The sequence below is a fragment of the Micropterus dolomieu genome, linkage group LG23, assembly GCF_021292245.1.
Source record: "Micropterus dolomieu isolate WLL.071019.BEF.003 ecotype Adirondacks linkage group LG23, ASM2129224v1, whole genome shotgun sequence".
NCBI lineage: Eukaryota > Metazoa > Chordata > Actinopteri > Centrarchiformes > Centrarchidae > Micropterus > Micropterus dolomieu.
Window position 1 is genome coordinate 5397230 of NC_060172.1, and position 15448 is coordinate 5412677.

A 15448-nucleotide genomic window follows, 5' to 3' on the forward strand; every position below is an offset into this window, starting at 1 on the left:
CAGTCGTATGTAGTCAGTCGTGCTTTCCAACAGTCGTATGTAGTCAGTCGTGCTTTCCAACAGTCGTATGTAGTCAGTCGTGCTTTCCAACAGTCGTATGTAGTCGTGCTTTCCAACAGTCGTATGTAGTCAGTCGTGCTTTCCAACAGTCGTATGTAGTCGTGCTTTCCAACAGTCGTATGTAGTCAGTCGTGCTTTCCAACAGTCGTATGTAGTCGTGCTTTCCAACAGTCGTATGTAGTCGTGCTTTCCAACAGTCGTATGTAGTCAGTCGTGCTTTCCAACAGTCGTATGTAGTCGTGCTTTCCAACAGTCGTATGTAGTCAGTCGTGCTTTCCAACAGTCGTATGTAGTCAGTCGTGCTTTCCAACAGTCGTATGTAGTCGTGCTTTCCAACAGTCGTATGTAGTCAGTCGTGCTTTCCAACAGTCGTATGTAGTCGTGCTTTCCAACAGTCGTATGTAGTCAGTCGTGCTTTCCAACAGTAATATGTAGTCGTGCTTTCCAACAGTCGCTACCTATCACTACCTGTTTTGTCATTTAGGTATGAGGATGTGGTGTAAAAATTACTTAAATGATTTTCAATTTTCTGTTGACTGACAGCTTTCGGTTCGTTGTAGTAAACTGTAATTCCACACTGGTATCTCCTTTTTTGAACACTTCAAAACAAAAACAGATGATGTTTACTCACACAAATCAGTACAAGAATCTAAATTTAGTTTCAGGCTTTAGCTTCAGACTGTGCAGAGCCACCTTTTATGTAACATGAAATAAATACAAAAGTGACTCGTGTGTTCGTCCATTTACCTCCATTTATTATGAATGATAAGTTTTCAGACTGACAGCGTCTCTGCTGGCTTTTCTGCTCCGTCAGGGCGGGTAGAAAGAGAGAGAGTACTCCATGTGTACCTCTGTTTCTGTGTCTCTCGCTCTCTCCAGGCTGTGTGAGCAGTGAATTGATGTGGGAAAGAGCGAGAAACATTAACGGCAGGAGGAGGGAGGATAAAGAGAGAGAGAGGCGGTGAGAGCGTGTGAAGGAGGGCGTCTGACAAGAGATGAGAGTATTTATAGGTGGAGAGAAGAGGACATAGAACGACAAGTGGAGAGAGAGGAGGGAGGGAGGTAGCGATACAAAGGGAGAGAGAGGAGAACCCAGACCATAGATCCAGACACAATAAGAAGAAAAGGAAGACAAAGAGGAGGAGAGGGCGAGCGAGACACCATGCTGAGGAGGAAGAGGAGCGTGTCGTTCGGAGGCTTCGGATGGTAAGACTGTGTGTCTTGCACCCTTCAGATAATGATCTCATCACTTCTCTTACTCTTACTTTCAGTGTCTTTGAGTTCATTTCCAGTCTGAGCTGCTGCGCCGGGGTGACATCACGGTGACATCACAGCTCCTGGAAAATAATGTTAAGACGAGTCAGTCAGCTTTTATTGTTTCTTGACCTACTGTGCTTCAGGATGAGAAGAAATCGGACAATTTAAGTTAAAATGTGACTTTTTTGAATGGGGTTTGGTTGAAAACTTTTGCTGCAGCTGTTCTGAAGTATTTACACAGTAGAGGAGTTCATGTTTTGTCAATGTGAGAAACATTTCGTCTCTGTTGTCTCTGTTTCTAGTCGACGGATGGAGAACAAAACCCACTTTGCTGTGATAATTTACATGACATTTCATACAATATTATCATAAATCGATGTACAATCACGTTAACAGTTGATTCTGGTCCCGGTCTAATGTTCTAATGTTTTTCCAGAGGAAATCCAGGAATGTAGATAAAAGAAAGTTTCCTCGTACTCCACACTCATCTTTGGCCCCGATGGCTGGTTTCATTTTGGATCTGGTTCTTGTTAGCTGAGCTACTAGGCAATTAAACTAGCTTAGCATGAAGACCCAAAGCCTGGCTCTGTCCAATACCCAAAAAAACACCTTCTGTACATCCTTAATGTTCATTTCCAGTCTCAGCTGCTGCACAGAAGTGACATCACAGTCACATCACTACTAGCTTTTGTGGTTTTTCTGACCTGCTGTGCTTCACGATGAGGAGAAATCTGAAATTTAATTTAAAATTTGACTTTTTAAAAATGGGGTTTGGTTGAAAACTTTTTTGGTTGTGAACATAACAGAAAGTTATTGAGTCCACACTCAGGTTTGACCCCGATGGCTAGTTTCATTTCAGATCTGGTTCTTGTTGGCTTTTAAGTATGACGTTTAGCCTAGCTTAGCATAAAGACCCAAAGCCTGGCTCTGTCCAAAGTTCAATAATCCACCTGTTAACACCTGCAAAGCTGATTAATTAACACGATGTGTCTTGTTTATTTAACCCGTTAACAAACACAAATGCAAAAACGACAAGTTGTAGTTTTCGAGGGACCAAACTACATTTCCTCACTACTTCCGTCACTGAAACTGCATGTTGAAAACACACATCTCGACTCTTCTGTGTGATTGTTAAACGTTGGTTTCAAAATGGCGGCTCTTGATAGACGCTCGTTGATTCTGAGAAAGCGGCGCTGTAAACCTGACGCCGGCGATGTTTTAGATCTCGGAATTATTTCCTGATGTCAGACGTCGTGGGTGGGATGTGGACAGTTTGACAGGAAGAAGTACTGAGGCAGAGAGAAATGTAAAGTGGCTGTTTCGTCCTCGCCTCAGTAAACCTGCTGTAGGCCTGTCAAACCTCCTGCGACCAGAGTACACTGTTCTGTGTGGAAACTCTTACACAAGCTCCTCTTCAATCATTCACTCTCTGTTTCCATTTTCAAAGCTGCCCCCCCTCCTCCTCTCTACTTCTTCTACACCTCCTTATTCCTTTCTCTTCATCCTTATTCCCTTCCATACCCCCTTTGTTTCTTCTGTACACACTTATTCCTTCCATACCTCCTTCTTTGCTTCTGTATATCCTTATTCTCTTCTCTTCCTCCTTCTTTCCTTCCATACCTCCTTCTTTGCTTCTGTATATCCTTATTCTCTTCTCTTCCTCCTTCTTTCCTTCCATACCTGCTTCTTTGCCTCTGTGCATCCTTATTCCCTTCTCTTCCTCCTTCTTTCCTTCCATACCTCCTTCTTTGCTTCTGTGCATCCTTATTCCCTTCTCTTCATCCTTTCCTATCATACCCCCTTCGTTTCTTCTGTACATCCTTAGTCCCTTCTCTTCCTCCTTCCTTCCTTCAATACCTCCTTCTTTGCTTCTGTGCATCCTTATTCCCTTCTCTTCATCCTTTCCTATCATACCCCCTTCGTTTCTTCTGTACATCCCTATTCCTTCTCTTCCTCCTTCTTTCCTTCCATACCCCCTTCCTTTTTTCTGTACATACTTATTCCCTTCTCTTCCTCCTTCTTTCTGTCCATACCCCCTTCCTTTTTTCTGTACATACTTATTCCCTTCTCTTCCTCCTTCTTTCTGTCCATACCCCCTTCCTTTTTTCTGTACATCCTTATTCCCTTCTCTTCCTCCTTCTTTCCTTCCATACCCCCTTCCTTTTTTCTGTACATCCTTATTCCCTTCTCTTCCTCCTTCTTTCCTTCCATACCTCCTCCTTTGCTTCTGTGCATCCTTATTCCCTTATCTTCCTCCTTCTTTCCTTCAATACCTCCTTCTCTCCTTCTGTACATCCTTATTCCTTTCTCTTCATCCTTATTTCCTTCCGTACCTCCTTCCCTCCCTCTCTACATTCTTATTTCCTTCCACACCTCCATCTTTGCTTCCATACCTCCTTCATTTCTCTGTACATCCTTCTTTCCTTCCATTACTCCTTCTTTCCTTGTACATGCCCCTATTTCCTTCCTTCTTCTTTTATCCATAATATGTCCTTTCCTTAATCTGTCTTTCCAGCTTCTCAAAGCATTTCCTCTCCCTGTAAACCTCTTACCACCTGCACCTCCTCCTGCTCCTCCTCTTCCGCCCTCCTTACTCCCTTCTGTCCTTCTTGTCTCTCGTCTTTCTTCTTCTCCTCCATAATAACAACAATAAAACAGATGGTACACAGTTTACCTCGTCATCCCTCCGTCCTCCCAGTGTTTACGACGAGTCGACTATAGCTTTGCAGTATTTAATAATGCAGGAGCAGCTTCAGGGCATCAGTTTATATTAAAGCCTCGACTCCACCACCACCTCCCCTGTTCCTCTCTCATCTCTCCTTCAGCTAATTCAACAATCAGTTATTGAATTATAGAAGAAAATGTCACGTCAGGACTCACTTTAATCTTCCGCTGATATTATTGTGTGGTAATAAAAATCTATTCATATTCAACACGTCCTCGATATGTACAAGCGTGCAAGTAAACATGGTGAAACTGTGGTAGTTTGGTTAGCTATAGTCAACAAAACCACTTAGGTTTAGGAAAAGATTGTGGTTTGAGTTAAAATAAGTACGTCACGTAAGTCATTTACAAAACGTTATTTAACTCAAAACATGTCATCTTGTTTGTCAGTTTAAAAAATACTTAATACTTAATACAATACTAAGTCAAGAAAGTTGCAGTTTGTTATAAAGCAGTTGAAGTATAAGACCACAAATCCATAAGTGTGTGACGTCATAACCTTTCTCTCAGTGACTGAAGCTAACATCACAGAAACTAATGTTGCTGAAGCTAACTTCACTGGAGCTAATGTTACTGAAGGTAATGTGACGTTATCAAAGCTAACATTACTGAAGCTAACATCAGTGAAGCTAATGTTACTGAAAATAACGTTGCGTCACTGAAACGAACGTCACTGAAGCTAATGTTACTGGAGCTAATGTGACTGAAGCTAACTTCACTGGAGCTAATGTTACTGGAGCTAACATCAGTGAAGCTAACGTCACTGAAGTTAACGTTCATTAAGTTAACCTTCCTTAAATTAGCGTTACATAAGTTAATGTTCCTGAAGCTAACATCAATGGAGCTAACGTCATTGAAGCTAATGTTACTGAAGTTAATGTTCCTGAAGCTAACGAGCTAATATTAAAGAGCTTCGATGTGTAGATGATGTGATGAAAGGACCAGGAGTAGTTGGATTAAACACATCAGGTGAGATACATCTGTGTGCGTGGAACATAGCCTAGTTACCTAGCTGGTAGCGACTAAGCAGTGAATGTTCGCTAAGCATTACAGCACTAACATGTTGTTGACATATATTGTGCGAGACGAGAGATGATGTTCATTGAGCGGTTTCACACAAAACTAAATGTTACTTTACGGATTTAAACTGCAACTTTCTTGACTTAAATCTGCTGTGGTTCATCTGAGAGGCCGGTTAGACGGCCATCTTTGTGTAATCCTGTGTGTGAGAGAGCAGATTTAGCAGCATCCATGTGTTATTTATGACCTGAGGGAGTTCAGTTTTTACAGAGTCATCATACAGGCTTTTAACAGTAAGGTCGATCACGCTCTCTTTCCATTTCTACATTACTGCCGTCTCCTCTCTCCTCCTCTGTATGTCAATGCAAACACTAAAGTCAGTCTGAAGTGCAAATGGTTAGTTGATTTAAATTTCCAGCCTCAGAGTTCAGTTTGTTCTCTGGAGGTTTGTGTTGCATTTAGAGTCAAAGATCCACATTATTATTTATAGATAGACAGAAACAGAATGATAAGCCTGAGTGACATGCAGCAGTTTTTAATATAAAGGACAGAAAGAAAACATAAAGTGACATTCACAGACATGATGAAAGGGGACATTATATAATGGGGATATTTATAATTTCCATTCTTTTATCTTTTAGTTAGCCTTATATTTATGGTAGTTTACATTTAGTCAGACCTCTATAAACAGTAATTTAAAGAGCCGGAGACTGTAAATTAATTACCAACATTTTTTAAATAATTAAAAACATCAGGATTTGCTGTTTTTTGCTGCACTTAGTTTTTTGTAAATTGTTTTTTTTTTTTTTTTAAACATGAATTAGATGCACAAAACATGTCATTTAGCAAGTTACTGGAGAAAGAGTCGAGAGATTCGAGGACACAATTCCTTTTAAGCACATAAACAAAAGTATAACAAGTATAAGTATAAATTATCTGTTGTCTTTTTTCTTATAGTTTTGTTTCATATTTTTAATGTGTAATATATAGTTTATGTTTTGGTACAAACGAACTAGCTTTTCACATACAACTGAATATCTTTTCAAGATCTTGTGTCTATTTTTCACTGTTTTCTTACTTTTATAGACCAAACAATTAATCAGTAAGTGTTAGCTGCGGACAGTCAGAGTCCTAAAATGAGGATAAAAACCTGTTCACTGTTTAATTTAAGCCTCAGTGCTTTAAACAAAGAGCTTGTAGATTATTTACATAATGTAGGGACACAAAATAAAATTTAACAATGAAGTACAACTTGTGATATCCATGTGTTTTATAATATTTAATATTTTAAATGTATGCTTCTTGACCTTAACATTTGGTTAGATTTTCAAAAAACAACTAGTGGTTAATGTTGTGAACCAACAAAACTACTTGGTGAGGTTTAGGAAAAGATGGTGGGGATGGGTTAAGTCATGTGATGCAAGTCATCTACAAAACGTTATTTAACTAACATTAAGTTACTTACGTGACTTAAAGTTCCCATGAAACGGAAACCGGAAAGCTATTTGCTTCCGGATATGTACGTGTTTCCTGTTAAAACACAAAGCTAGGGAGGGACTTGTTGCAAATATTGATAGAATTTTGCCATTCACCATCTTTTCCAAAAGCGCTCAATGTGCGTTATGCCCCTTGCAAACTATGTGCGGACTAGTTCCAACTGAGGCCAGTTTGACGAAAGGGAATAAAGTACCGAGGAGGTTTTCTTGCCGGGTTTGGGTCTTGGAATCCCAGGACCAGAGTCAGCTAATAGGACCGCTAGCAGCCCGGCTAATGTTAACTGAGCTAACTAGCTACAGATGCAGACAGAGGCTGTTTCTCAGTCTGCATTCTTGTCGGTTCTTGTGTTCTTGTGAAACGTCATCAGTCGCAGCCAAAGTGCTATTCCAATTCAAAAGTCTGCATCTAGCCAAGTACAGTTAAAAACCCGGATGTGTTCTCGCTCCGTTTTAGACATGAAATGGTGTTTCTATCAGGAAATAATAGCTTTATTTGTTTACCTAGTAACAAAGTGATAAATAAAAATTGGTATCACAACTATGAATCAATCTAACATAAAAATGTCAATGTAAAAATAAAGGAAAATAAATTCTGCATCACACTGTGAAAGCTTTTTTGTAGAAGTGAGATAAACCAGGACCAGAGTGGAGGGGACCTGACAGCAAATAACAATAATAATAATAAGTATATTTGTATAGCACTATAGCACTATTTTACAGCATTTCAAACACAAACAGATGAGAAACAAGAAGCAAATTAAAAGTGTTATTGTTGACCATTTTTTCTCTCTCTCTCTTGTCTGTCATTCACCGGTCTTGTGCAGAGTTTAGCGTGCATGCCACACTGCCGACAGCTGTATGCAGGTCGCGGTCCCTCGCAGGTCTATTTCAAGTAGCCGGCTGTTTAAAAACAATAAAATGTTCTTTGTGTGGTTCATCAATGGTGATAAATTATCCGAAAGTCCCGCGAGGTGCGGACCACCAGGCAGAACAGCAAGTGTTGGATTTATTTACACACTTTAAAGGAGACCTGTTATACTGCTTTTCCAGTCCTATATTGTAGTTCTGTGACTCCTGTATGGCAGCTTTGCATGATTCAAAGTTAAAAAAAAATATTTTTTTTCTTATACTGTCCCTTCATGTAGGCCTTCATTTCAGCCTCTGTCTGAAACAAGCTGTAGATGCTCCTGTCTCTTTAAGCCCCCTCTCTCAAAGCCCACTGTCTTCTGATTGGCCAGGACCTGAAGCATGTTACCAGGCTGTTGTTGTCGCTGGGCAGAAAAGGCAGACTGAGCGTTGCTGTGGGAGCACATGACCATATATGGAACAGCAGCTCCGTCTGTGTGTGTCGTATTACGGAGCCGTTAGTAGAAAAAGCAGTTGAAAACAGCGTTCAGGAGGAAATCTGAAGTTTTAGCTCACAGGGATTTCTTTTAAATACTTTAACCTCATTTTTTGAAGCTTTGGCCATGTTTAACATGAACATCCAACATCCAATTATAACATTTTAGATAAGTCATAAAATGTGGAAAAGCATAATAAATAATAAAAAATAATAATAAAGTCTCCTTTAAAAACATTTATTGAAAGTTTTTTTCTTTTACATGTTTATTTACAGCATTATATGTTATAATTTATATTGTAATAGGCTGTATATTAACTTGAGAGAAAACTATGTAGTTCTATGTAAACTCAGACGTTGAGCACCCCCACCTCGCCAAAATGACATGATCCTTGTTTCACGTTTCACTGCGAAGCTTCGACTGTGAGATTGACAGTCGAATTAGGCTCCGCCCATTAAAGCAATCGAATCATTGATTATTCGGGGTCAGCCCTAAAAGGAAGTGAATAGAACGAAACCCACGTTTAAATTGAAAGAAAGAAAGAAAGAGAGAGAGAGAACTACTGACGGTTTGATGTAATTTGTAAGATTGTGGAACTTCACTTAAACGTCTGGCAAAGTGCTGAAAACATCAGATCCCTCTGCACATGAAACACAAAACGGACACTTTATATATGACCTTAACTTAAAGACAGACGTGACAACAACAGAGGGAAAGACAAACAAACAGCATCACAGACAAAGTAAAAATGTTAAAACCTGTCAGTGTGAAGAAATGTTCCTGAAGGAGGCCTCTCTGAGTAAAGACGATAGAAAGCAATAATCAGTGGTGAAAATAATAAAACAACCCCCCACGACACACACATATATTATTATATTACAACAATGACTTTAGAAAGTAGATGTAAATAAATAGAACAAAGGGGACGTGTTGCTCTCAGAAGGAGGCGGTTAGTCAGGCTAAATCTCCATCTGTCCACTGCAGAAGAAATATCCGCAGCCTGGAGGAGGAGAAATTAGAGTATTTGTACATTACAGCAGTTTAAGAAATACTCAACCAACATAAATATTTGTTGTCGGTTTTATTCTTTCTTTAAATCCTTCTCCGCGGTCTCTGATGTGTTAATGTACTGACTCTTCAATAACCAGCATGGATCCATAATACAATGACACATAAAGTTGAAAATTATAAACTATGGCTACATTTATTTATTTACTGTTTTCTGAGCATTTAATAGGATGTAGGATTTATTTATTGAGCAGTTATTTATTTCTGTATTTATTTTTGATTATGTCAGGATCCGTCCTCCATAGCACAGTCCTTATAGGCACGTCATGCCACTCGGCCGCCATCTTGGCAACGCCTCCGCAGCTAGTTCGGACTAACAAGACCAGGCTCCTGTCTGAATGAATGTGCAGATAGACAGAACTGCACGTTCACTGGTTACCAGGACATAAAAACTACACAAATACAATCAGCAGTAAAATCTAATAAAAATTGATGAAAACATTTGAAGACTTTGCCCCAAAATAAGGTTTTAAATGCGTTTTTTCCCGGCCGGTTATACTCTTTCTATGCATGTGTCACCACTTCCATGCATGCACACGATTGGCTGAAATATGTTTGCCGCTTTATCTGAAAGCAGACGATTGGCTTTCTAGCGGGAGGGGCGGGATAACAGCCATCTTTGCCGTTACGGGATTTCCTCATAGACTTGTAATGAGGATGTGATTGAGTGGCGTGTCTCCTCTGTCTCTGTCCATAATCAGATCCATTCATGCAGAGGTGGCTCTAAGGCCCCCCCAGGGGGCCTAACCCCTCAGTTTGGGAACCACTGCCTTTGCTCGTTGTACTCCACTTTCTCTTCTCTACTGTTAGTGCCACAGAAACGAGCAGTGGCTGGAAGGATTTTACTTTGATGCTCTGCTGTACCGTCGTCTGACTCTGCTCGTCTTCTCTTTGGGCCCTTGTGGAGCCGGGCTTTGTGAGGTTAATGTAATGTTACTTGGACCCTGTCCTCACTGCTGCGTTGTGGTTTTTCAAACCGAGACCTTTTGCTGCGTTTGCTCCTCCTGTCCAAACTAAAATGGCGAAAACGAAAACCTAAAGCGGAGAAGTTTGAAAACGCTGCCGACCCCGTTTTCCGTTTTAAAACTCCAGAGAACGTTTTAGTGCAGACGGGCATGACGTTTGGCTCTCTGATTGGCTCTCTAAGTCAAAGAAACACGATGCTGCTGACAGAGTTTTTGATTTGGTATGTTTATTAAAATATTTTGTACCGTGCAAACAACACTTACAGCCTTCACTTGTAATGTGCATGTCGCCGTATTTACTCTGCGGCGACTCCCAGTCTGTTTTCCGACGCCACCGCTGCTTTTAACTCCCGTGTTACATTCAGTAACAGTCCCAGCTCGTTATTGGTGCATGCAAAATAAAATCTCATGTGGTTCTTCGTCTGCAGTACTTTATTCTTTCGCCAAATCTTCTGTAACTACGGAACAAACCATCTGCTTCATGTTTACACCGGCACGCACACGCCCACCTGAACGGCCACTAAATGCGTGTTTTCTGTTGTTTTCATGTAGACAGAGATCAACTTTAATACGCAGCTAAAACGCTGCTGTGGACGGAGATCGTATTCGTGCCTTAGACTAGCTTACATTATAGAAAGGCAGGCAGGCGTGGCGGGAACAGGTGAGCGTAACATAGTGCCCCCTGGGTAATGCAGTTTCTTAGATCCATTATGAATCTCCCAGAGATCCTGTGGTGGAGAGGGCAGAAAGAGGACCGGCAGCTTGTGAAAAGTGCCAGTAGTTACGGTACAACAGAGATTAAAATGTACCGCTGAGTACTTCAAATACTGTGTGAGTGATTTACTGCTGCAGCACTTTAATAAATAGAGTTTTTATTGCTGAGCACACACCTCTCTGTCACACACACAGTTCATTAAGGTTAATAGAGAATTCAGATGTAAATCTCTTCGCCTCAGCAGCGTCTCAATGTTCTTCCTGTGTGTTGAGTGCTGGATATGTTAACAGCATGTCTCTCTCTCTCTCTCTCTCTCTCTCTGCAGGATTGATAAGTCTACCGTCAGCGCTCTGAGAGCTCGGTGAGTAGCTGCACCAACTAACCCTGAACCAACAACACACATTATTCTAACACACAACACTAGAAATACAATGCACAGAGTTTGTGTTTCAGCTTAAAGGTTCAACACGTCTCCTGCTCAGACCCAGACCACCACTGAGAAAGAACGTATTATAAAAAACATTAGAGAAGGACAGATACAGGTTGCTGCTGGCTTATTTTCAGTTTAAATGAAAGCAGAGTCAGCGGTGAAGCAACACACTGCTGTTTACTTTTATATTTCGAGCATCTGTTGAAAACTCTCCATCTGAAGTGGATCAGACAGCAGCTCCTGTTGTTCAGCTGCCTGATGGGATCCGGTCTTCATACTTTTCTGAACAAAGACCGTCCTCTTGTCTTGGTTTCTGCTCGGGGCATCACTGATGAGATGAACGCAGACCTCAGGGCTGACAGAGGATTTTTGTTTGGCTGCTGACAAACGTTTGTTCTGCTGCAGAAAGTTGAATGTTTGGGTAAGAGAGGGATCCCGAAATGTCATTCAGGGAACTGATTTATACCAAGTGTGAACTTTTTAGCCTGACTTTCTTTCACACGGGACTCACACATCAGCCTCCTGAGTGAAGGTCCTGAGTTTAGAAATATAAGGGTAGCGCTGTGGCCTCAGCAAGAAGGTCGTGGGTTCAAACCCCGGTCATTCCAGCCTTTCTGTATGGAGTTTGCATGTTCTCCCTGTGTCTGCTTGGGTTCTTTCCAGGTGCTCTGGCTTCCTCCCACCGTCCAAAGACATGCGGACTAGGTTGATTGGTGACCGTCAATTGAACCTTTGCTAAGCCCCACCCCCTTGTTACTGTTGCTAACTCTGACAAACTGTTGGTGTTTATTACAGGGCTTTATTACGTTACACTCAGTAGGAAGTTAGCTAGCGTTAGCTAACTAACATTACATTAGGAACAATCCACAGCTGACATTTTTCTGGATTTATTTTAGGTTTTGGAAAGAGAATAAATCGTCCTTCTCCTTTCAGCCTCTCTGGTAGCGACTGTAACTATTACAAGATGCTCCAGGAACAGCGTTTGACCAGATCTTAGAAAAATACAGCCAAAAAAAAGCTAAAAAACGGCTCTTTTTGCATTAGAGTCAATGGAGCGCTGCCATGAAAGTGTCGTACCTCAGTTAGAGCGAGTCCTATACTGCGCTGTGATTGGCCAGCTGTGTATTCGGGGCGTGGCTTAGCGAAAGGTCAATTGTTCTTAAGTGTTTGCCTATGCGTGGCCCTGCGATGGACTGGCGACCTGTCCAGGGTGTACCCCGCCTTTCGCCCAATGTCAGCTGGGATTGGCTCCAGCCCCCCGCGACCCTGTACGCAGGATAAGCGGTTAATGATGGATGGATGGATGGATGGTCCACAGTAGCAGCGGGTATCCGAGGTTTTTACGTTACCAGGGTAACACACGGCAGAACTGACGTGTGCTCTGATGATGTTGCAGGGTGTTCCGAATGGAAGAAATTCCCTTTACCGACATTTGCTGAGCAGGGAGTACTGTTTATGACTGTGTCTCAATTCAGCGACCGCATCCTTCAAAGGCTGCATTTGAAGACTGAATACGTCACGTGCTTTTATAGCGGCCGTCTGTTTGAAAAGATGAGCTGTCACGGAAGATTTATAATCGTGTGTCCTTATTTCAGTGTATTTCTCCGTGCATTTGTTTGTTTCTGGTTTACACGTCAACCGCCAAACTTCCTGTAAATAGTCTGAAAGTCCAAACCATCCAAAAAAATGCTTTCACACTAGAAACGAATCCGGACCGATACGACCTCTTTTCGTCGGATTTGGTCCGGACCTTGGTTCGTGGGAGGTTTCACACCTGCAAGTTTGGTTCGGACCAAACTGAAAAGTCCAAAAGTCCGGACCAAAGGATGCAGGTGTGAAACCCCCCTAATTTAATGTTAGACAGGTTGTTAACGTTAGTAACGGTTACAAAAACCTTGGGATATAGTACACGGTCAATGTAACTAGGTTATTTTGCGATTTATGCTGCTTTTTGTCTGATGATGTGAAGCAAAAAACTGAACTTGTCGTTTTGTTTTAGGGAGCAAGGAGCAAACTGTTCATTAAACTGAGGGGGGAGAGCGACCACCTCTTAACCAGGGCAAAATGTTCTGCCTGCGTGGCTTTGAGGTTATTAAAGTATTGATAGCCCTTTGTAATATGATCATCTTGTATTTATATTTACAGTTAAATGAGCCCCCATCCTATACAAAGCCTTTTACAATAAGACAACTTGTAGATGGGGCGGCCCTTTGTTGTGTTTTTGTGTCTCTGTCCTGCCCTGTCACCTTTTCCTGTCTTCACAGAATTAACAGTTCTTTTGTTTCTCTGTGATTAGGACAATTTTGGAGAAAATGGGCCTGTGGGGGAAGGTGACTTCCCTCCAAGCAAAAAAAAAGTGGGAAAATTAAAAAAACAAAGCATGTATGATTTTAAATTTATACATTCTGTATATATATGTTTTAGAATTTTTGTATAAATCGTTCACTATGTAGCATAAAGGGAACTACAAACTGCATTTCATCTTACAACCCTGGCCGTGTGTCCTGCTGGCAAGAGTTATTAATCTGTAACAAAACTATCTTTCATCCATAAAGTTTTAACTGAGCTCTGTCTCTACATCACAGGAACAACTTCATGTCCACTGACTGCCTGGAGGGTAGCATAATACCACCTCTTTAAAGTAAGGTTAGGTAACTGTGGTTTACATCATTGTTAGCTTTAGGAAGCCTATAGTACATAAATACATATACAATGTAAGGTTTCTGAAGGTGTGTTCACACTGAAAGCGAATCCAGCGTTTTGGGCGGGTTGATTACATTCAAAGTCAATGCAAAGACGCGAATTCCTGCGAATTCACCTGGGCGGCGCGAATTTGGTGAAATTTGCTTGATGCGATGTTGTGAAAGCCTATCAGTGGTGAGATTGTCCAAACGTCACCGGCGGCTTCGGAGCGTTGTTTGGAGAGGACCAGGCGAACGGTGTTATAACGATCCACTGGCCGACTGGGGGCTGCTAAAGAACAGGGAAGTATACGGGGAGCAGCGCTGCAGCTTTCAGACACATAAACACCCGTAGTGGGTCTGGATTCTGCTCTGACAACTACACCGTTTACCCGCAGGAGGAGCTCAGACTTAACTGCTTTTATTAAATTAGCTTTTTGCTTTAGTTTTTGGGATTACAACTTGGTTTATCTTCTCTGGAGCTTCTCAGCAGCTTCCGTGCACATCCGGCTCCACTGTTGTTGTTAGATGGCACCCAGAGCTCTGTTGGACTACTACTTCATATTTATGTAAAAACCGGACAAAGCTGGACATTGCTGGAGAAAAGAAAGCGAGGAGGTTGAACTACCTGGTGAATTCAGAAAACATGTGTCTGTAAATTTATTCCAGCTGTCGTTGTCCTTTACTGTGAAGAGGTTAGCGTAGCATAGCCCTGATCGATCCAAACTCCATTCAGAAAACAAACATTTTAGAAGTTATCGTTCTGCTGACAGACCTGACAAAGCATGAATTCATATGTTTAACAAAACAGCATCATATTGTAGTTATTTCGGCATCAGTTTGATTCGTTTATTGCAATTAAATCACAGATAAGGGTTTCTACCTAGTGTTCATACAGCTGTAGTATCCGCGGGCTGTGTTTATTCGCTTAAAACACGTGTAAGTAAAGCGATACGAATATTAAATTCGCTTTCAGTGTGAACGCACCTTTAGTTACTTTCCCCACTATTTACCTGGCCAGGGTCCTCTCCCAGCCTGAGATACATCATGCGGCAGCGCCGGCGTCTGGAGACGTCCAACCAAAAAACATGCAGGAACGAGGAACAGGTCAAAAACACAAAGTCCAAGCCGACCCAGGGTGGGCGGAGGGAGGACAGGGGCGCTAAACAGGGAACCCTCAGGCTGGTGGCTGAGAACAGAGCAGGGTAGGTCATTAAGTCCAGTATCTCTAGTTCCTCTATTAAGACAGCAACTGCTTATAAGAATGTCTATAAATGTAAGCAGTTGTCGCCATCATTCTCGTTCACCAGCTTTGAACTGAGCTTATTTGAGCTGGGTCGCTCTCACACAGTGTTGTGTGCAGCGGTCTACCGGCCTCCCAAATACAATAAGGACTTTGTAAATTACTTTTCTGTTTTTCTGGCTGAAATTATGCTTAAATACGATCGTGTCCTCATTGTTGGGGATATTGATGTTTATGTGTGTTGTCCTGAGAACCCACTGACAAAAGACTTTCTACACCTCATTGACTCTTTTAATCTTGGGCAGTCTGTTTCTTGTCCTATCCTATGGATTACCTATTCTTAACTGTGTTTTCTGACCTCATGCCAGTATGATTTGAGATTATTCTTGCCTGTAATACAGTTAAACCTCACGCTACTGCACGGCGCTTCCGTATTATTAACCCTT